Below are 21,530 nucleotides of genomic sequence, written 5' to 3' on the forward strand. Positions count from 1 at the left end.
GCTGTCATTATCAATAAGCCACAGACAAATCACCAACATCAGTATACATGTACATCAGCATTCCAAAAAATGGACGAGAAGATCCTTAAAGGTTTGGCAGTTTTATTTAGATTGATCATTTGCCAGTGTGTAAAAGCTAGATGGTTGATCTGATTATCTTTTCCATAGCTCTGAGCAGTACTTAAATCCTGAATCTGCATTTCAGAAAGGTACACAACAAGGTAGAATTTTTACTTCTTGAAGACATACAAACTAGTTGATCTAAACACGGAGAAAGACAGAAGTACAATCCCAGCAGTTTTGAATAACTGGTTTTCTTAGTAGAGGAAAAAAATCCCCAGATAGAGAGAGAGAGAGTAAAAACTTGTCAATCAGACAAAAAGTATTTCATTTAAGCTCATGGAACAAAACAAACAAACAAACAAAAAACCCAAAAAACAAAACAAAACAAAACAAAAAACACCAAATGACAAGGGTCATGCTCAGGGAAACTTTCTCTCTTTTTTTTTTTTGGAACTGGGGATTGAACTCATGGTCACTTGCCCACTGAGCCACATCCCCAGCTATTTTGTATTTTACTTAGAGACAGGGTCTCACTGAGTTGCTTAGGGCCTCACTTTTGCTGAGGCCGGCTTTGAACTTGCGATCCTCTTGCCTCAGCCTCCGGAGCCGCTGGGATTACAGACCTGCACCACCACGCCTGCTTCATGGAGCACCCTGAGTCCACATCGGTGCTGGCTCTAGGGAGTCTTCCCCAGTATCCACAGTGCTACATCTAGTAAGTGGTATAAAACAATGTGCAGTCATCAGAACAATCAATTGCAGTATGTATTCATTCATATATAGCCACGTACTTACAAAAACCTTTCGGAAGAATCAGAACAGCAGTTCCTTCTGAAGATTAGAAATGTGGCTGATGTGTGTCTCTATCAGACTTGGGGGCCCAGCCCACCCCAGTTTTATTCCTTGTTTGTCCATCTCAGGCTGATGCCTCTGCCCAAGGGAACAGAACAAGCTACGGGAGCTGTGGGACCAACCAGGCCTGTGAGGCCCAACTAGGCAAGAACGCGGTGGAGACAAGGAGACCAGCGGATCAGGAGTGGGAGATCCAGGTCAGATCTTCCAGAAAAAACTCAAGGGATCTCCCAAGAAGTGAGACCCAGGATGGCGGAGGTCAGCTCCAACCTCGGACCTCCTCCCTCCTCCTGACCGCTCTGAATCAGCCAGATTTGAACTTTCCAGATTTGGTCCTGCACACCACGTCTTTGAGTGTGGATTTTACCCGCCCTGGGCAGGGAAGTTGGATTAGACATGATCCCACTTCGTGACAAGGAGAATGAGCCTCAGAGAAGCTGGCTGCTTCCAGGGCTGGTTTGTGGGGAATGCGGGCTTCAGGCTCTGCACTGTGGACTCCACGTTCTAGGTCCTTTTCAGAGCCCAATACTGACTCCATTTCCCCGAACTAACTGCAGCCTTTACCAGTTCCTCAGAGTGGGCAGGGGCCGCTGGAACCTTTAGGTTCTTCTTCTCACTGAGGACCTCTAAAAGGCTATTTCTCTACTTCTGGCCTGTAGGTTTCCCTGGAGGCTGGAAGCTGAGACTGGAGAGAGCAGTCTCCCTGGCTGTAAGGGTGTGTTGGCACCGTCAGAGGTCTCATTTTATTTTCACCCTCAATGAGCTTTGTCCTTTGTGGTTGGTGGTGTGACTCAGTTGGCAGACCTGGGGTCTTTCCAACATGTCCCCCCACCCCCATTCTCTCCCACTAGAATCTAGGGCTTGATTTTGACGAATAGGCTTGTTTAGGAGAGAGCTCAGAAGAACAGAAGAGATTATACAACAAAGGAAGTGGGGTCACCTTGATGAGAATCACCCAGACCATGTAACTCCAGGGTTTCAAAATTATTTTCTGGGCCTTGTGCCCCAATCCATGGCAATAAAAATACGAATGGTTTGTGTTATTAATAAGATGACAGAAAGGCAGTAATCATCGGAGACCTAGGAGAGGCCTTTATGACTCTGGGGAAACCTAATGTGAACTGATGGTTTGGCCCTGATCTCACGCAACGCAAGAGTGGGTGCGTGTTTTGAAGGGGCAAGGGGCGATAGCGAGTGGGTGGGAGCAGCCTATGGCAGAAGCTGGTTGGCCCACGATTCCCATCGGCCATCACCCACCTTCACACACAGCCCCTGCATCCTCCTCGTGTCCACAGTTGAAGGTCTTGGTCTGGTAACATTCAGCCAGTGTCCTTTCTGTTCCGTTGCACTGGGCTTCCTGAAGGTGCACAGGCTGGGCCTCTTCTGCCCCCGGTTGGTACAACACACCTGCGGGTGTGCGTTTGCCTGCTCCGCAGCCCAGTTCCCGACACACCACAGCCACTTCCTTCATGTCCCAGCCATCGTCACACACAGTACCCCAGTGACCTTCCTGTTTCATCTCCACCCGCCCTTCACAGTGGTGGGGACCATTCATCAAGCAGACTTTCAGAGGAGTATCTGCAAACAGAAAAGTTATAGGTGCATTTGGGAATCGACAGCCCCCACCTCTCCTTTGCTTTGGTACCAGGGATTGAATCCGGGAGTGTGCTAAACCACTAGAGCCACATCCCCAGCCCCCCACCCCACCCCACCCCCCGCTTTTTTTCTTTTGAGACAAGTTTTCGCTAAGTGGCTCAGGGCCTTGCTAAGTGGTGGAGGCTGGCCTCAAACTAGTGATCCTCCTGCCTCAGCCTGTTGAGTTTTGGGATTACAGCGGGCACCATCACTTCTGGCTTAAATTGTGTTTTAAAGCGTTGGAAAATTTGAAATGACTAATAAAAAAAGATTTAATAAGGAAGATAAAAATCTAGCAGGCTTTAGAAAGTTGTTGGGGTTAATTCCAAAGACTCTTTAAGTTGCAGATAATTCCAACATTGTTTTAAATCGCTGCAGGATATAGAAACTGTGGAAACTCCTGAAATTGTTCTTCTGAGGCTAACCTGTCCTTAAAAGTAGAAAACTCACTTTTAATGAGGATGCAAAGGAGCTGACAGGTAGCTCAGTGGTAGAGTGCAGGCTTAGCTGGGTTCAGCCTCCACCACCAAATAAATAAGGTGATCCTAGTAAAAATTTAAACCCCAGGAAGTGCTCCACTCCTGGTTTTCCCACTTTTTCCTTAGGTATATACAAGAGTTGGTTGTATCTAATTGTTCACTGGAAGCTCTGGGTGTGCACGGTCTTTCCTTGATTTATTTCTCGGCAATGCCTTCCTCTCTTATCCATGCTCACCCACCCCTCTCCTTACACTGAGCTGACCCCAGTACAGTGTCTTGCAAATCTGTTTTGTGCATATTTTGTTATCCAGGTGAAAGGGAAACAGATAGTAGGCGTTTGTAAGATTTGGACCAGTGATGTCGTTAAGACCCGTTGGAGGGCCTGGGGAGCTGAGAGACTTCTGGTAGACCTCTGATTGACTGGAGGGAGGGGAAATCCAATGGAAAGGGGGCACATGTCGTTGCTGGCCCTACCTGTGACACTGAGTTGCATCAGCTCACTGTGCCAGGCTCCCAGGCCATTGTCAGCCTTACAGAAGTAGGATCCAGAATGTTCTGCAGTCAGGGAGAAGTTGAAGGAGGCTCCCCCTCCAAAAGGGGGTGAGCTGTTCCCCAGGGTGACGTCCTTGTAATAAAACCAGTACAGGATGGGGGGAGACACTCTCCCGTCTTCACAGTGAAGCTCCATCACAGGTCCCATGAAGGCCCAGGTCCCAGGGGCACCGAACGTGAGGATGGGATGTGACACTGGAACTGCAGAGGCAGAGGTTCCATCGGAGAGGGAGGTGGGAATCACAGCACCCCCCACTCTCACTGGAGGGTCCTCCAGAATTCCCCCTCCTGAGCCTTTCTCAAGGTGGCCCCTCCTGATCTAACCTCGCAGAGATGGTTCCCCGATGGAGCTCAGGTGAGCTCGGATGGAGACTTCTGGACACATGCCTCTGAGCACGCCAGGGAACCTGCCTCCTGACAACCTTCTCAGCCTCCTTCAGTGCCTCCACGGCTGGCACTGCCCCCTTCACCCTCACAACGATGGCCCTCCCATGCACCTTCTGCCCCAGCCTTGTCATTTCCTTTAGAGCACCCTCTGCTGCAGGAGGAAACCCACCCCCGTCGGGAGTCGCTGGCTGGCTGATTGCAAGAACGCTCCTCACCCCTCACAGTGATGTGCACCACCTGGCTCTGCACGGGGCCTAGCTGTAGCTGTTGTCGGCTGTGCAGTAGAATCCCCCGCCGTGGCTCCCCCAGATGACTGGGATCTCTAGCTCTGCTCTCTGGGAAGACTGCGTCTTCCTCCCCAGACACTCGGATGTGTCCTCTCTGTGCCAGGAGAATGTGGTGACCCCTGTGCCTTTAGCCACGGAGCAGACAAGGACCAGCATCTCCCCCTCAACTTCCTGAACCCCTGGGGGCTGGGTCTTCATGGAAACCTGAGACACAGGGACCCCTGTGGGAACACAAGAGGAGACAGTGTGGGGAAGGCAGGGCAGTGGTGGAGTCCAGTACCACCTTTGGAGCATTATGGCAAGTAATATTTGAATGCAATGTTTAGGCAGAGGAGAGTCCACTCCAATTGCCTGAGTTTTTTTTTTTTTTTTTAAGCGGGAACATAATATATTGAAGGATGTTATACAGGACCACCCCGTAACGTTCCAGTCAGTAACAATCACACATCCTTACTAATGTCCAGTGTCTACAATGACGTGCTCTCTCCTGACCTCCTGGTGCGTGGGGGCAGTAGGAGTGGTGGCAGATCATACAGCCTGGGGAGACAGGCAGACAGAAGTTACAGCTCAACTCTGCCACTCATTCACCGCGTGATTTGGGAAAGTCAATACCTCCAATCCTCGTTTTTCTCAAACATAAACATGTGGGTAATCATCCTAACCTCGCAGAGTTCTCATGAAGATTAAATGAGATGCAGATAGAAAGCACTTCTCGCTATGAAGCTGTTCGGCAACATCTCAACATCTCGGCCATTGTTAGGTAGAAAGTGGTGCAAGAGGATTAAAAGTGCAGACACTTGGAACCAGAGCCACCAGGATCAAGTTGCAGCTCTGGATTCCCTTCAGTTAGTCTTGTAATGACTCTAGGCATTAGTTTTCTCATTCGCAAAATGAGGATAATAATAGTGCATACATTACAGTCACTCATCACAGTACTGTTTCATAGGGCTGCTATAATTACTAAATGTTAAAATGCTCTGAAAAGTGCCTTCTACATGGTGAATGTGCATAAGTCTTCCCTGTTGCAGATATTTATGACCATCAGAGAGATTCTCCTAGAACTGAGCACAACGTACAGTGATCCTTTTATAAGTACCGGGGATTGTTGTAATCATTTCTTTCATTAATAATTATTATTGTTACTTAGTGCCGTCGTTGCTCCATTAAACATGCATCCTAGTTGGGTCACTTCTTGCAAACAAAACACCATGATTTTTTATTTACTTCTTGGTTTGCTGGTGAGTGCTTGTTTCATGATAAATGCTCCAGAGAGGGATTATTATTATCACTGCTTCTCTGAAAGGTAAAGCAAAGTTATGGGGAAATGATATCCCTGCAGAGATTATTAGAGAAGAGCCTAGGCAGATCACGGTAGCCCCCTCATCCATAGGGATTGGGGAGCACAACTTAGAAGAGAGCCCGTGGTCCAGGCTGTGCCCCATTCTTCCCTGCTTGACTCAGCCCTGCCTGGCCCAGCCCTGGTGGCCCAGCCTGTCGATGCTCACGCTGCACTTCTATATAGGATGGGCGGCTCTGCTTGGAGACACGACGAGACGCTGCCCTGGCCTCACACCAATAATGCCCCGAGTCTTTTTTCTGTGTTGCTGGGATCTTAACCCTTGCTGAGGTCCAGCCTGACCTCAGGGTGTGGCCATCTCTGATGAAGGAGTATCGAAGCCGGGTCCATGACTTCGCTGAAGGCAGCTGGGTGTTCCAGGACAGCATCATGGAGCAGCCCTCTGTGGGTCACAGGGGTCTGGCTCTCAGTTCAGGGGTCAGAAACAGCTCTGGAGGGAGAGATGACACAGAGACCACCCGTTATCTGTGGACTGTGGAGTTCCTGATGAGAAGTGGCCCCAAAAAACCCAACACACAGACCCAGATTCAAGGACTCTCAGCCCACCCACCATTTTCCCCTCCATGTGTGGTCTTCTCTTCCCGCCCCCCCCCCTTCCCACCAAACGCCTATTCCTTCCCAGATTCATCCACTCCAAGAGTGAGGGCCTCACCTTGGACAATGAGCCACGTAGTTCTTGTCTCTTCTGTCACACCTATAGGAGGGAATAATGTCCTCTCTGCCTTACAGAAATAGGAGCCGCTGTCACTGCGTCTTGCATTTGAAATGGTGTAGCTTGTGGCATTATGGTAAGTGGATATTTGAAAGCCATCCTTGTAGTACGTTAGTCTATTTATCCTGTCATTTGTTTCCCCAGAGCATCTTATAACCACCTGGTCTCCTTCGTAGACATTGTGTGGTATGCTGATACTCAGCCAGCCTACAAAAGAAGCAAAGGGACGCAGTGACAAGGCTGCCACCTGCCCTGGTGACTTCCCTTCTGCTTATAAAGGGAAGGGACAGAGCTCTATCGTGAGTCAGTCTGAGCATCTGCAGTTGCCTTGGGTCCTGCTGGCTCTCTGAGCCTCCCCGCTAAGTAAAGTGGAGCTCCACCTCCCTGGCAGTCTGTCTAACAAACATCTTGTTAATTTTCCATCTGTTAACAGGTTTTGATGCCATTCTTCCCAGCAATGAACACTTGGAATAAATATGGATTTGAAATAATCCCACTAGCATCTCCTTCCAAGTGACTGCGGGTCCCTACAGGAGCCATAATTAACTCTCTCTGCGTGTTTCATTCCTTGGAGACTCTGTTTAGTGGTACCATCAACCCAAAGGCCTTCTCTCTGATATTCTCCCTGCATGAAGCAAACCAGGTCACTGAGACACTGGCCCAGGGACCTACATCTTTAATCTCCCGAGTTCCCTCTGCAATGCTTTCTTCAGAGACTCTGAGAATCATTTTCATGAATGGGTCTGGATGATCCCTATGTGAAGGGAAGTGGGCCCCTCCACTTGTTGGGTCATAGTCTCCCCTTGGGAGATAGTACTCATTAGGGAAATAATGAGCAGCTTTGGTGCTTTGTCTCTGCCCCCAGCAGGAAATGGAAGAACAGTCGGAGGAGCCTGTAGGCCATTTCCTGAAGAAGGGAAGGAGAGCCAGCCACCATGCTGTTCTGAGACCCAGCCCTGTAGACCTGGGCTTTGGGGGGACATTTCAGTTGGCAACAGAACTAAAAATGTGGGTTCAAATGTCAATTTGGAATGGTGGGATTCCAGGGAAAATGTTTGTTGTTCTGATAAAAAAATACAAACACCTAATCCCAGACCTGAACATTGGGCTATTCCGCTGCAGGGAGGAGACAGGGTATGCAAGTGCTGTGCAGGCTGTGTGCCGAGCTCAGTGCTCTGGTATGAGGTTATGGAGGAGGGGTAGCGGCACCCTGCCCAGGGTCCTGTCTCCAAAGAGAGATCATCCTCTCACAGCGAGGTCTCGGTCACTGTCTCCAAATTGAGAGAAAACACTTTGAACTTCCATCGTAGATAATAGATCTTCTCATCTTTTAAATTTTCTGGGTTTGTACATCTTTACCAGGTTCACTATTTCCATGTATCTATTTAATATATTTAAAACACAGGCTCAATTTTTTTTTGGTTCTGAATAGTGCAAAGTGATCAAACGAGTTTAAGGACAACTTCTGTACATCATTTAACCACTTTGAAAGTTCTGCCAGTAGAATAGGGAATGGGGGTGGGTGGCAGGGGGACAGCATCGATAAAGAGAGAGGAGTGTGGGAGTCCAAATATGTTCTTCCTCCAAATTGACAGTGGGAAAGATTTTTCAGTGATGATGATAGAGATATAATCAGCTTGATTAAAGAAATATTTAAGGAGTAATATATATGTGACCAAGTTGGTAATAATGATAGGGCAAGAGACAGGGGGAAATGCTAAAACCAGGTTTTCCTGAACTGCAATAAGTTTTTAACCGTTAAGATACCTGGTTATTGGTCATTGAGGGGTTTTTTTAAAATTTTTATTTTTAGTTATAGATGAAAACAGTATCTTTATTTTAATTAATTTATTCATTTTTTTATGTAGTGCTGGGGATTGAACCTGGGGCCTCACGCATGCAAGGCAAGCGCTCTACCACTGAGCTAAAGCCCCACCCCTGTCATTGAGTTTTGACATTTTACCTACAGACCCATTCCCTAGATGCGGGCACAACTGTACATATATACACATTCTATCATAATTTCATAAAATTTGTTGGATCCCACGAGGCTGCTCCAGAGACAAATTTAAGGACCTTCTTGCTTAAAGTTACAAGCCTCGCTGCACAAGCCTCACCCTGCTGCTTATTAGAGAATGAATGTGTTCTCAAAGGCATGAATAAAGAAGAAAATGTGCTTTAGCAGTCTCATATGAAACCAGATTTTTTCTCTTTATGTCACTATATTAGAATTCTAAGGAAAATCAGGTTAGGCATGGAAGAGTTTACAATCCAACTAGAAGATGCAGGGGCATTCTTGTTTTCTGCAAAAAGCCTCCTTGGCCCCTTGTTTCTACTCTATTATAAATACGCTTCCCCTCACTGTTTCCAGGGATTCTGGTGGGAACTTTGAGCCCCTGCAGCCGGAACCAGGAAGAAGTTTTCCCAACCACACAGTGCGTGTTTTGCTTTCCCTTCACAGTTATATTCTTTCCTATCTCAGGGCTCAACAGGAAAGGGGAAATCATGTGTTACTTTGTCAAACTCAGGGCAGGGTCTTCTTGCCCATGGAGTAAGGAGGCAGCCAAGCAGAGATGAATGTAGCATTGGAGGGTCCTGCTGTAGCTGGACGAGGGGGAGGAGAGAGAGGCACTGCATCCTCCTTCTCTCCACCCTAGTCTTGGCCCAGATCTCTGCAGCCCTCAGCTAAGAGACTAGGACAGGCCACCCCTCCCAGGCCTGGTAGAGTGAATATAATTCCCAGAGATCTAAGAAAACAAAGAGTAACTCACCAGACTGGACACTGGCGGGAGATGTGGGGAACAGAGTCAGAGAGATCAGTGCACATCACCGAGATCCTCACACTTTTAAAAAAGCTAAAACCCTCTGAGCACTTCCCCATGATCTCACTCTTTCCTTCTGTCTCTCCCTGCCTCCTTCCCATACACCCCTCCCTCATTCAACCTATTTCTTTTTCCTCCTCCCCCCACTGACAAACAATACCTCTGGGAACCCAATATTCATTTTACTATCCCAGTTCATAAGCATTGTCCGTACCCGTGACCAAAAGCTTGTCATTTTGTTGGTTATATCCTGAGAAGTTTCAATATTTATTGCTCCTCTCCTACCTTTTTTTGTTTCCTGACTATTTTGGTCTGGGACACATTGCCTACCTGGGAGTCACACGGAGCCCAGGAAAGGTCACAAAGGAAAAGGGGGTGCCTTTCATATTCATCAACACTGCTTCTCCCCCCATCCCAATTCTGGACCTAGTTTCGTGTTCATGTCTCTATACGGGCCGTATTTACAACAAAAGCCATCATCTCATCTATGATCAGCAATACATGAAACCTACCCAAAAGTTCAGGGAGGTGAGAATTTAGCCCAAAATGTGATAGCATGGAGTGGGAGTGGGGATGGGGGAGATAGGATCCATGTGGGCTGGAAATGGAATTCACCCTAATAGAAAATCTCTTTGTAGTTCTTTTAAAGAAGCCTTCCAATTTCCCTAGAGATCAAAGCAGAAATGATGTATTTCGTATTTGGTAAAGGGATGCAAGGTCCTTTTGACTTCCTGGGACCCTGCTTTTCTTAATTCCTAGTTGCATAATGTCTGCTAGTACTGAGTCAGAACCTGAAATCTATTCCTACTCATTGCACCAGAGAGAGTTGTGCCCCAGAACAGAGAGTTCCCCCCTGGGTCCAACCTGGTCCTGCTCTAGCAGCCTACTCACCAAGGACCAGAAGCTGTAGCCACAGCAGCATGAGGTTGGAGGCAAGATGTACTCCCAGATACTGTCAGGGGCAGCTCGGGTCTGCAGAGCACCTGTCTGTCTGGATGAAGCTGGGGTTTGGCCCTGTAGTTCAGCAGGGATTTCATCAAAAAGAAAAAAAGGAAGTAGCTAGCTTTGTCCTCACCCAAACTCCATGAGTGCTGAGAAAGTGAATATTCTTCTCCTTGACAGAGTTGCTCAGATGTGTGTGAATTGATAAAAGTGTTTCTTAAAAGGCTACATGTCTTCTTGCTATAGGTACGCTTTCTACTTCTTTCAGCTCTGTCTGCAAATGCTCAGTTCTGGACTTGCTAATAATCAAAACACTTGCTTGGTCTCTTTCAAAAAGAAACCTTCTTTTTGCTACTTAAGATGCACATTTTTTAATGCTGTCTTTAATATTATGACACCATGTCAACACTGATGCTGTTCTGCAGAGCTCCAACCAGACCACATGAAAGACGAATAGGAATTTGTTAGAGATGGTGATGGGATTAGGATGGTGCAAGATGGCATTATGTATTGTCTGGGGTCCCAGAAAGATATAAATTCTGCTCAACCCAAGTCACATGTCTTCATGAAATGTTTCAGCCAGATACACATAGGAAGGAAGAAGTCATACCACCCTATGGCTACTTGAGGCTTTAGCAGTACAGTGATCTGAAGGACCTCAACACACATAGGAATGGGAGAGATAAGGTCTGTCTTCTTACACTCCAAAGTTTAAGAATAAATTTCAGAAGAGAGCTCTTGTATCAGGCTGTAAAGAGAATCCACCTTAGTTAAAAGGAGGAACTCAGGGCTGGTAGTAGAGGTTTTCGTGCATGAAGTTCAATCCCCAGCCCCAAATAAGAGAGAAGGAAGGAAGTAGGGGAGGAGAAGAAGAGGAGGAGGAGGAGGAGGAGGAGGAGGAGGAGGAGGAGGAGGAGGAGAATAGTAGCAGTAGTGGTGGTGGAAGGAAGAAGAAGTAAAGAAAGAAGTAAAGAGTTTTAATAAAAGGGCTGTCAAAGGAAATGTAGGCAGTACTACAGTAATAGGCTCAGAACAATGAACCATGCAGAGACCAGCAACCATGTGAAGTCGTTACAACCCTCAGTGCTAAAGAAGCTGGAGGAGGAGGGACCATTACAAAAACCCAGTGAAAACTGACCACTGAGGAAGGACTGTAGGGGCGCTATGACTGCGGAGGGTGCAACTGCTCCCAGAGATGGCGGGACAGGGACACAGACACTCTGATTCTTTTCCTGATGTCTGACCCCCCTTTTGGTGTCTCTTGTGGATAGAGTCCAACCGCGCACCAGGTCCTGCCAGATGCATGGGAGCAGCCGAGAAGGGCAGAGAATGCATCTGGGGTGGGGTGGGCTGGGCAGCTCAGGAGGAGAATGACTACCATAGACCTCGACGGGCAAAAACCAGTTTCACCAGCACCAGGATTACTTGCCCAGCAAGAGCCTTTTTTCTCCCCCTCATGTTGGAATCTGCCCAACTCCCCCCGAGGCCATCAGTGTGCAGGGTGCTGAGGTACGATTCAGAAGATATTTAGGTCAGGCCCAAAAGGGTGTCTCAATCAGTCATCCTGGGTCAGCAGCACTGTTTATGCCAACAGAAGCATAAACCAGACAAATTCATACTTTTTACTGGTGATTTCAGACTCAAATTCCCCCAAATAGTTCTCTTTAGTTGTGTGATGTGACCGCTCCTCCAAGGCCTTCTGCCCTGAGATAAATACATAAGCATAAGAGGTGAAGCAGACCAGAGCCTGTCCAAGCTACGAGGTGCAGGCCTTTCTCTCTGATGTGTTTTTGTGGGGCCCAGGGGCAGTGGGAAGCCCAGAGGACAGACTCTGTCTTGCTCTATGCATGGGAGATGAGAGGGGGCTCAAGAAATTGCATCCACATGCGCGCTATCTTGTGACCCCTTTGAAGTTTTCCCCTCTAGAAGAGTGGACAGTGAATGTACTGAGTGAGCTTTTCATCAGAGACAGAAAGATGAAAGTGGTTCAAATCAAAGCTGTGTTTGAGAAAAACTCGATTATGTGACCAAGAAGGGAATGAGTGGCAGGACTGGAGTCAGGAAAGAAGGGATACCACTGGAACATTCTATAGACCCCAGGGTTTAACTGTAAGACATGACCCCGTCCGGCAGTGGACGGGCTGCAAATTTGGTGACTCTTTAGAAAAATGGCTCTTTGTTATTACATGGTCCTTTGAGGTCTTGATGTAATACAGAGACACATTATTCCCCACCAACGGACATACACAAAGGTTAAGAGTTTTTTAGAGGCAATTTTGGAGGTTCAAAGTTTTCGGGGATATCAGATTAAGAGCTCCTCATCTGTTGCTATCTAGCCGCTAAGGCTGTGCAGGACAGAGATGATCCATTACATTTTCAAAGAACAGATTTCTGAAAAACATAACTTTCTTAGCAGTGGATAAAAGTGGGCTCTTCTCTTGGTTAATTACATTAGATTTAAACCATGAGGGGAAAATGATATGCTTTTGCCAATTCATTCACCAAGCAAGAGAGCACAGCATCTCTCAGCTTTCAGAGCTGCTGTGGCTCTTGTTCCCCGGAGTATCCTTCATTCCTACTGGAGAGGAGCCCCCCGCTGGGGAAAACAGAGAGAGTTTTGGAGCATCTGATCATCTGCAGAAAATGGACTTTCAACATGCCGCAGCTGCCTATGCGTCTTTCCTCTATAGATGTCCTGTCGTCCTCCCAGATTTTGTTCCCCCAGGAGAGTGAGCAGATGTGGGAGGTAGGGATTCATATGTCCACCTAGCACTTCTGACTTAGGAAAACTCATCCCTACAGCCTTTGGCAAAAGGAAATAGGCAGGGAGCAGCCACGGCACAGTTGTCTGGTAGCTTTCTGACGTATGCCACCGTAATATCCCAGGGTTCAAAAGAACTGAGAGAGGGGAATTCAAGTAACGATCTACACACGGGTGGTAGGGAAGACTCAGAGACTCGCCTGAGCAGGACTTCTCAGATATTAAGTCTTGCCCCTCTGAGAAATTTTCTCCACACACACCTGCATTGCTTTCGTGTCTCCAGTCTGAAGAAGATGTCCAGGAGAATGAGAAGATGCAGGAAGGTAAGGGGCAGTTCTCCTTGAGGGTGAGTGATGTTGGGAAGGCCTGTCGTGTCTGTGAGCAGAGGAACTGGGAAGCTCCAGAGAGCAGATACAAATGCATGGGAAACCATCCCTCTTGCAGAATCACAGCACATTTGATTAGAAAATAAATCTTTTCCAGGGTCTCTAACAATATCCTAGGCAACAGACTTCCTGCTTGATGTATTCAGTTTCCAAAGGTGCATATTCTACAGTGGTGCCCTGCACCCCACCAAACCCAGGTCACTGACACGGACAGATAAAGATTTTCAGAGTGAAGTAGAGCGGTGTCTTTAGGTTTGGCACAAGCTGTGAAGGGTCAACCTGGAGTAGGTGGTACATGTGAATAGCAGGTGGTTGCCCTGATGAGCGTCTTCTCCTGGCTGTACTCTGGGTCTGCCTATTGGCCTAAAGTGCATATGGAGAGATTCATGGTTCAGATGCTGACTACAGGATCGTATTCATAATAATAGTCCAAACCCTCAATTTTCTGAAGCCCCCATGCACTAATAGGGACTCCTCTTTTTCCCTGGTTAAAGATGATCAGGATAGCATACAGGTATAAACACAAAAGCTCTGATTCAGATTACAGAATAAGTGTCATGTAGAAACTACCTAGGAAATTGAGGTCATTTTGAAAGAGTGAGTATCCAAGACCACTCCTTAGAATAGAGATACCCAAGCAAAGTTCACGGATCTTAACTAATGTTCACAGCCATCTTTCTGCTACCAGGGAAAGAAAATAGGAACACATCAGCAAGTTGCAGCTGCCTGGGAATCCGCCCTCTAGTTCTTTAAAAACAAAACAAAACAAAACAACAACAACAATAAAAACAGCATCTGTATAGGAAATCCTCAATGTAACTATCCCTTCCTTTCCTTTCCTCTCCTTTCTGTATGTGTTGAAGATCAAACTCAGGGATGTACTCGTGCAAATCACATTCTCGACCACTGGATTACACCCCATGGTTCCAATGTGGTGTATTATTAAGTCAGTCTGGACCCAGGTAAAATCAAAGCAAGGTCAACTGATAGAGGACACAAGTCTCCCTTTCCCATGATCAGCAGGACCATGGGCAAATGCACAAGTCAAGATTTTAGGAAGCTATGTCGCATGTTACTACGACCAGGTTACTATAATTTTTGGTGTCCTCTGTCATTAAAATCTGACCTGACTCCATTACAAGGATGAATTCAGGGCCTCCGGGAATTAAATATTGAAGTTTACTCAACTTTTTTTTTTTTTTAACCAGGAATTAAGTTCAGGGATGTTTAATCACTGAGTCACATCCTCAGTCCTTTTTTGTCCCTTTAACTTTTGAGACATTGCCTCACCAAGATGCTTAGTGCCTAACTACATTGCTAAGGCTGGCTTTGAACCACCCAAGCCCTTGGGATTATAGGCATGTGTCACCATGCCCAGAGAAGACTATATATACTAACACCTTTACTTATATACCAACACCCTTTTGGTGAGTTTGGAGTCCTTTGAGGAGATTTTTCAAAGGAAAGAAAGTTGGGGAAAATGCTCAAAGGGCAGACTTTGACCTGAGAGGGTAAATCGGTGACAAGCTCCAGGTGTCTGAGTAGGGTGGGTGGGAACCTCTCTCACTGCGGAGCTACATTTTTCTTGGGGGTTGGCAAAAATTTGAACTGGTCATCTGGTATGTTACTAGACACTGTACTGCCCAATTGAAGAATGATGTATGTGTCCCACACACAGTATTTCTCAGTTCTGAGAGAATAATCTGAATATTAGGAGGAGGAGAAAGAGAAGAAGGCAGACAAGCCTTCAGTATCATCCAAAATGTCACTGTGTGAGCTTCCTGGATGTTCTTGTGGCCTCACGTGTCCTAGACTGGGACCTGAAGGAGCCAAGCAACCTCTAACACCATGTGTTCAGATAAAAGCCTGTGTCCTCTGCTCAGAGAGCAAGAAAGAGGGTCAGCCTAGCAAGACAGAACACTTCAGGACAATAACTACTCTATTCCAGGCAAACATCACAGAACATAACTGTGACCCCATCCCCACCCATGCCAGGAAAGACAGTGGAAGTCCTAGACTGCCACCCTCATTACAGAGTGGTGACACCACCCCATTCCTTATAGGGATGCAGTCACAAAATGATGAACTTGGAGCAGGAACTTTCATCACTGTTGGCTGTCTGAAAGACCCTCAGTGCCCTCTATATCAGTGCAGACCATGTGAGGAATCTGGACTTCCATCCCTGGTCAGCGTAATGAAGTGACCCTCCCCTTCCTCTTTTCCCCTCCATTTTTCTGTGTATTGACTTAATTCCATTTCCCTTTATAAAAACGTTTTATTGTGGTAAGAATATACACAATGTAAACATCACCATTTTAACATATTAAGTAAGTGGTTCCATGGCGGTAAGTACATTCGCATTGTTGTGTGCTGGTCACCACCTTCCATTTCCAGAACTTTCCCATTCCCCCAACTAAAACTCTATACCCATTAAATAGTAATTCCCCATTCTCCCCGCTGCTATATTGTGAAAAAAACCCATTTGTATCCAACTTTATGTCTCCATTATGTCAGACTTCATGTCTTCATTAATTTTACTACTCGAGGTACTTCATACAAGTAGAATCAAACAATGGTTGTATTTTTGTGGCTGGTTTATTTCACTCAGCGTAGTGTCTTTTAGATTCATGGAGCAAATGTCAAAATTTCCTCCTTTTACAAACTAATGTGTGTGCACGTGTGTGTGTCTGTGTGTGTGTGTGTGTGTGTGTGTGTGTGTGTGTACATTTTATTTATCCATTCTTGTGTTGATGAATGCTTAGGTTGCTTTTGCTTTTGCCCTTGTGAATGATGTTGCTGTGACTAGGGTGTCCAGATATCTGTTTGAGTCCTTACTTCCAATTCTTTTGGATAAATACCAAGAAATGGAATCTCTGCACAATATGGTAAGTCTGTGTTTAACTTTGAGGAACTGCCCATATGGTTTCCCACTGTGCTGTGCCGCATTACCATCAACAGAGTGCAGGGCTCCACTTTCCTCAGATCCTAATCAACACTTGTCCTCCTCCTCCTCCAGCTTCTTCTTCCTCCTTCTCTCCATTCTCCTCAGTTGACTAAATGTACAGAGTGATTTCTGGGCTCTCTACTCAGTTAACTCGGTCTGTGCATTCATTTTTATTCCAGTCCTATGCAATTGTTGATTGCTACAGCTTTGTAGTATATTTTGAAATCATACATTGTGATGTTTCCAACTTTGATCTTTTTGTTCAAGATTTCTTTGACCACTCAGTGTCTTTTGTGATTATAGATATAAATTTTAGGATTCTTTTTCTATTTCTGTGAATAACATCATTGGTATTTTCACAGCGATTGCATTAAATCTCTAGATTACTTTGGATAGTATGGAATTTTAACAATAGTACTTCTTCCAATCCATGAACACAGGATATATTTCCATTTATTTGTGACTTCTTCATTTTTTTTTTTTTAAATCAATGCTTTATAGTTTTCATTGTAGAGACCTTTCACCTCCTTGGTTAAACTTATTCAAATATTTTTTTTGCAACTATTGTTAAAGGGATTTCTATTTCAGATGACATACAGAAATGCTTCTGATTTTTGTATACTTTGTTTTGTATCCTGCAACTTTACTGAGTCCATTTATTCTATTTTTTTAAAGTCTTTAGGATTTTCTATGTATAAGATTGCCTTCTGCAAAAATGACAGTTTGACATCTTCATTTCCAGCTTGGATGGCTTTTATGTATTTCTCTAGCCTAATTGCTTTGGCTAGGACTTCCAGTACTATGTTGAATTGAATTGGTGAAAGTAGACATCCTTGTCTTGTTCTAGATCTTAAAGGAAAATCACTCCACTTTTCTCCTTTAAGTGAGAGGGTTTTCATATGTGGCCTTTGGTGTGCTGATGTACATTTCTTTTATACCTAACCTGCTGAGAATCTTTGTCATGAGGAGATGTTGGATTTTGCAAAGATGCATTTTCTCATCTATTGAAATGATCATATGATTATTGTGCTTCACTTGTTAATGTTATTGATTTGTGTGTGTTGAACAATCCTAGCATCCCTGAGATGAATCACACTTGGTCATGGTGAATAATCTCTTGGTTCTGTTGACTATTTGTGGGCAATTTTTGCATTTTTTTTAAATCAGGGATATTGTTCTGTAGTTTTCTTTTGTTGTTGTACATTTGCTTGGTTTTTGTATCAGATAACACCAGCCTTGGAGAACGGGTAAATTTCCTTCCTCTTTAACTTTTTTTTTGGAATAGTTTGAGAAAAATTGGTATTGAGTTTTCTTTAAAGGCTTGGTAGAAGTCTTGGGTTTTCTTTGATGGGAGATTCTTTAGTACTGATTTCATTTTCTTACTCATTTTGATCTGTTCTGGTTTTATATTTATTCATAGTTTAGTCTTGCTAATTTATATGTACCCAGAAATTTAGTCATTTCTTCTAGATTTTCCAATATCTCAGTTTCTTATGATTCTTTGTATTTCTGAGGCATGAGTTGAAATGTCTCCTTTTTCATTTCTTCCTCTCTTTTTTTCTTTAGTCTAATTAAAGAATTGTTGACATTAGGCAGGCACAGTGGTGCACATCTGTAATCTCAGCGACTCACGAGGATGAGGCAGACATATCACAATTCAAGGCTACACTGGGCAATTTAGCAAGAGCCTGTCTCAAAATTTTAAAAAGAATCAGGGATGTAGCTCATTGGTAGCGTGTCCCTGGGTTCCATTCCCAGTACTGTTAAAAAAAATTGTTATTTTATTTTATAAAAAAACAACTCTTTGTTTTATTGATCATTTGTATACTTTCAGTTTTTATTTCTTCTTTGGTATTTATGATTTCCTTCCATCTACTAATTTTAGGTTAGGCTTAGTTTTTCCAATTTCTTGATGTCCAATGTCAGATTATTTATTTGCTATCTTTCTTCCTTTTTTATTTTTCCCCCACCACCAGTTAAACCCAGGAGTGCTTAACCACTGAGCCATATCCCCAGACCTTTTTAATTTTATTTATTTTTATTTTGAGGCAGGGTCTCACTAAGTTGCTGAGAGCCTTGCTAAGTTGCTGAGGCTGGCTTTGAACTTATGATTCTCCTGCCTCAGCCTCCTGAGTCACTGGGATTACAGGCATGCACCACTGCACTGGGTCTTTCTTCCTTTTTTTATGTAGGCATTCATTGCGTCCCTCGGCTGCATTCACTTGTAATCCCAGTGGCTCAGGAGACTGAGGCAGGAGGATCACAAGTTCAAAACCAGCCTCCACAATTTAGCGAGGCTCTAAGCAACTTAAGGAGACCCTGTCTCTATATGAAACACAAAATAGGGCTGGGGATGTGGCTCAGTGGTCAAGTGCCCCTGAGTTCAATCCCTGGTACTAGAAAACAAACAAACCAAAACCAAACAAACAAACTTCCCTTTTAAAACTACTTTGGTTGTATCCCATAGGATTTTCTATGTTGTGTTTTTATTTTTATTTGTCTCAAGGAATTTAAAATTTTCTTTTTTAATCCCCTAAAATTTTCTTTATAAAATTTGCAGAGTTTTTGAGTTTATCCTGGAATGCATTTTAGTTCCATACCATTGTGTGTAGAAAATATATTGAAATTATTTTGTATCTTAAATTTGTTGAGACTTGCTTTGTGGCCTACCATATGGTCCACCTTGAGGAATGTCATGTGTCCTAAAGAAGAACGTGTTTTCTGCTGCTTTTGTGAAAATGTTTCATATGTGTCTGTTCAATCCAGATGGCATACAGTGCACTTTAAATATGATATTCCTTTGTCAATTTTCTGTCTGTATGATCTTCTGATGGCTGAAAGTGTGTGTGGAAGTCTCCCACTATCATTGTATTACAGTCTGACTCTTCCTTGATCTTTCTTTTTTTTGTCTCTTCCTTTAGATACAATAATATTTGCTTTGTATTTTGGATGCTCCAATGTTGGGTGCATATAGATTCCAGATACTTTTGCTGAATTTACCTTTTTATCATTATATAATCAGCTTTCTGTTCTGGCAGTGTTTTATGTTAAGTCTAGTTTGTGTGATATAAATATAACCACTTCTGCTCTCTTTTGACTTTCATCTCCATAGAATGTCTTTTCTCAGTCCTTCATTTTCAGTCTATGTATATTTTTTCAGGTGAAGTTAGTTTCTTATTTCCTATTCACTGTTTTTAGATATACGTGACAGTAGGGTGTGTTTTGACATATTATACATACATAGCGTGCAGCCCATTCCAATTTGGATGCCATTCTTATGGTTGCCCATGATGTGAGTTACACTGGTTGTGTATTCATATATTTGCACAGGAAAGGTATGTGCAATTCATTCCACTGTCTTTCCTATTTCCATCCCCTGCCTTTAGTCTCTTGAAGGAAGTACATAGTTAGGCCTCATTTTGTGTGAGGGTGTGTGTGTGTGTGTGTGTGTGTGTATCTTTATGTCTTTTAATTGGAAATTCTAATTCAAGGTTATTATTGTATGTAAGAATTTACTTCTGTTATTTTGTGAGTAGTTTTCTAATTGTCTTATTGGGCTTTTGTACGTTTTTCCTCTTTTGTTGTTTGCTTTCATAGCTGGGTGGTTTCCTATAATGCTAACCTTTGTTTCCTCTCTCTCTCATTTGTGTATCTGCAGTAATTTTTTTTTTTATTGTGGTGGTTGTGGAACTTATGTTAAAAAAAACCTCATAGTTGTCATAGATCTTTAAAGCTGATAATATCCTAGCTTTGGTTGAATACAAATACTCTAGACGTTTACTCCCCACCAATTTATAATTTCATAATAATTTACATCTTTTTATTTTGTGTATTGCTTAGTGACTTATTATAGTTGTAGTCATTGTCAGTCATTTTTACTTTTCATCTTCAGACTAGAGATTTGAAAGATTAATAGACACCTAATATGGCTAGTAAGAGAGTATTCTGAATTTGATCATGAATTTATCTTGTTTTCTCTCCACTAAATTGACAGGTTGCTTTTGTCCTATGCTGATTCATGGTTTATATTAAGGCTTATTTCTGGAATTTCTGTTTGGTTTCATTGATGTTTTTATTCATGTTCTATTCCCAACCTTTTAATTGTAATAGTTTTTTTTTTTTTTTAATGTAGCGTTATAGTTTGCATATGAAGTGTCCCACAAAGTCTCCTGTGTTAATGCAGGAATACTCAAAGGTACAGGGATTAGGGTATGAGAGCCATAAACCAACCAGTGCCTCCCGGTTTGAGTGGACCAGCTGGCTCCTAACTGCAAACAGCTGGGGCATAGCTGGAAGGGGTGGGTCCCTGGGGAGTGTGCCCTGGAAGGGTGCGTCTTCCCTGTCCCCCTACCCCCACCTCCTGGTCATCATGTTCTAAGCTGCTTTCCTTACCATGCGCTTCTGCCAGGATGTTGTGCCTCATCTCAGGCCTAGAGCCATAAAGTTGCTGATAATGGACTGAACCTCTGAAACCACGAGTCAAAATAAAGTTCTCCTCCTCTCAATGGTTCTCGTCAGATACTTTGTCACAACTTCAGTGTGTGTGAAAACCAGGAGAGTTGTATTGGTATAATCTACAGAACATGCTAAGACTCACCCATTATACATGCATCTATTTGTACCTGTGTGTGTGTGTGTGTGTGTGTGTGTGTGTGTGTGTGTTTGTCTATGCAATTATTAGCTTTGGGTAACTACCATGTCAAGATACCTAACAGTACTTTTACCACAAGGGTCTCTGATATTATTCTTTTCTAATAACAACTACCATCTCCATCCCTGTTACCTAGTTCCTGGAAACCATTAACCTACCTGTTCTTTGTTTTAAGATTATGCTATTTCAAAAATATTGTATAAGTGGAATCATGTAGTATACATCCTTTTGATACTGTTTTTTTCATTCAGTTTAATTTTTAAATGTTTATCCAAGCTTTTGTTTATAAACTAGTTTGTTCCTTCTTATCACAGAATGTACCAGTTCTTTTTACACAATATCTTTATTTATTTATTTATTTTTATGTGATGCTGCAAATCGAATCCAGTGCCTCACAGCCTCACATGTGCTAGGCAAGTGCTCTACACCTGAGCTACAACCCCAGCCCTGGACCAATTTGTTTAACCATTCACCCACTGAAGGACGTTCAGGTAGTTTTGGGGTTTGGGTTCTTATGAATAAGTGTCTATAAACATTTATATACAACTATCTGCTCAAAAATAAGTTTTCACTTCTTTGCCTAAAATTGCAAATGCTGGATTATAGGGCAAGTCTGTTTTTAATGGATATAGTTTAAAGATTAATAAACTATTTTCTAGAGTGAATGTACCACTTATTTTACCGCCATAATTTACACGTG

General features: G+C 43.8%; 1 pseudogene; it reads right to left on the bottom strand.

The window, feature by feature from the left end:
- Positions 1 to 2,164: 2,164 nt before the first annotated feature.
- Positions 2,165 to 20,602, bottom strand: LOC143389032 (Fc receptor-like protein 2; annotated as a pseudogene).
- Positions 20,603 to 21,530: the final 928 nt, after the last annotated feature.

This window comes from Callospermophilus lateralis, unplaced genomic scaffold, assembly GCF_048772815.1.
Source record: "Callospermophilus lateralis isolate mCalLat2 unplaced genomic scaffold, mCalLat2.hap1 Scaffold_43, whole genome shotgun sequence".
Lineage (NCBI taxonomy): Eukaryota > Metazoa > Chordata > Mammalia > Rodentia > Sciuridae > Callospermophilus > Callospermophilus lateralis.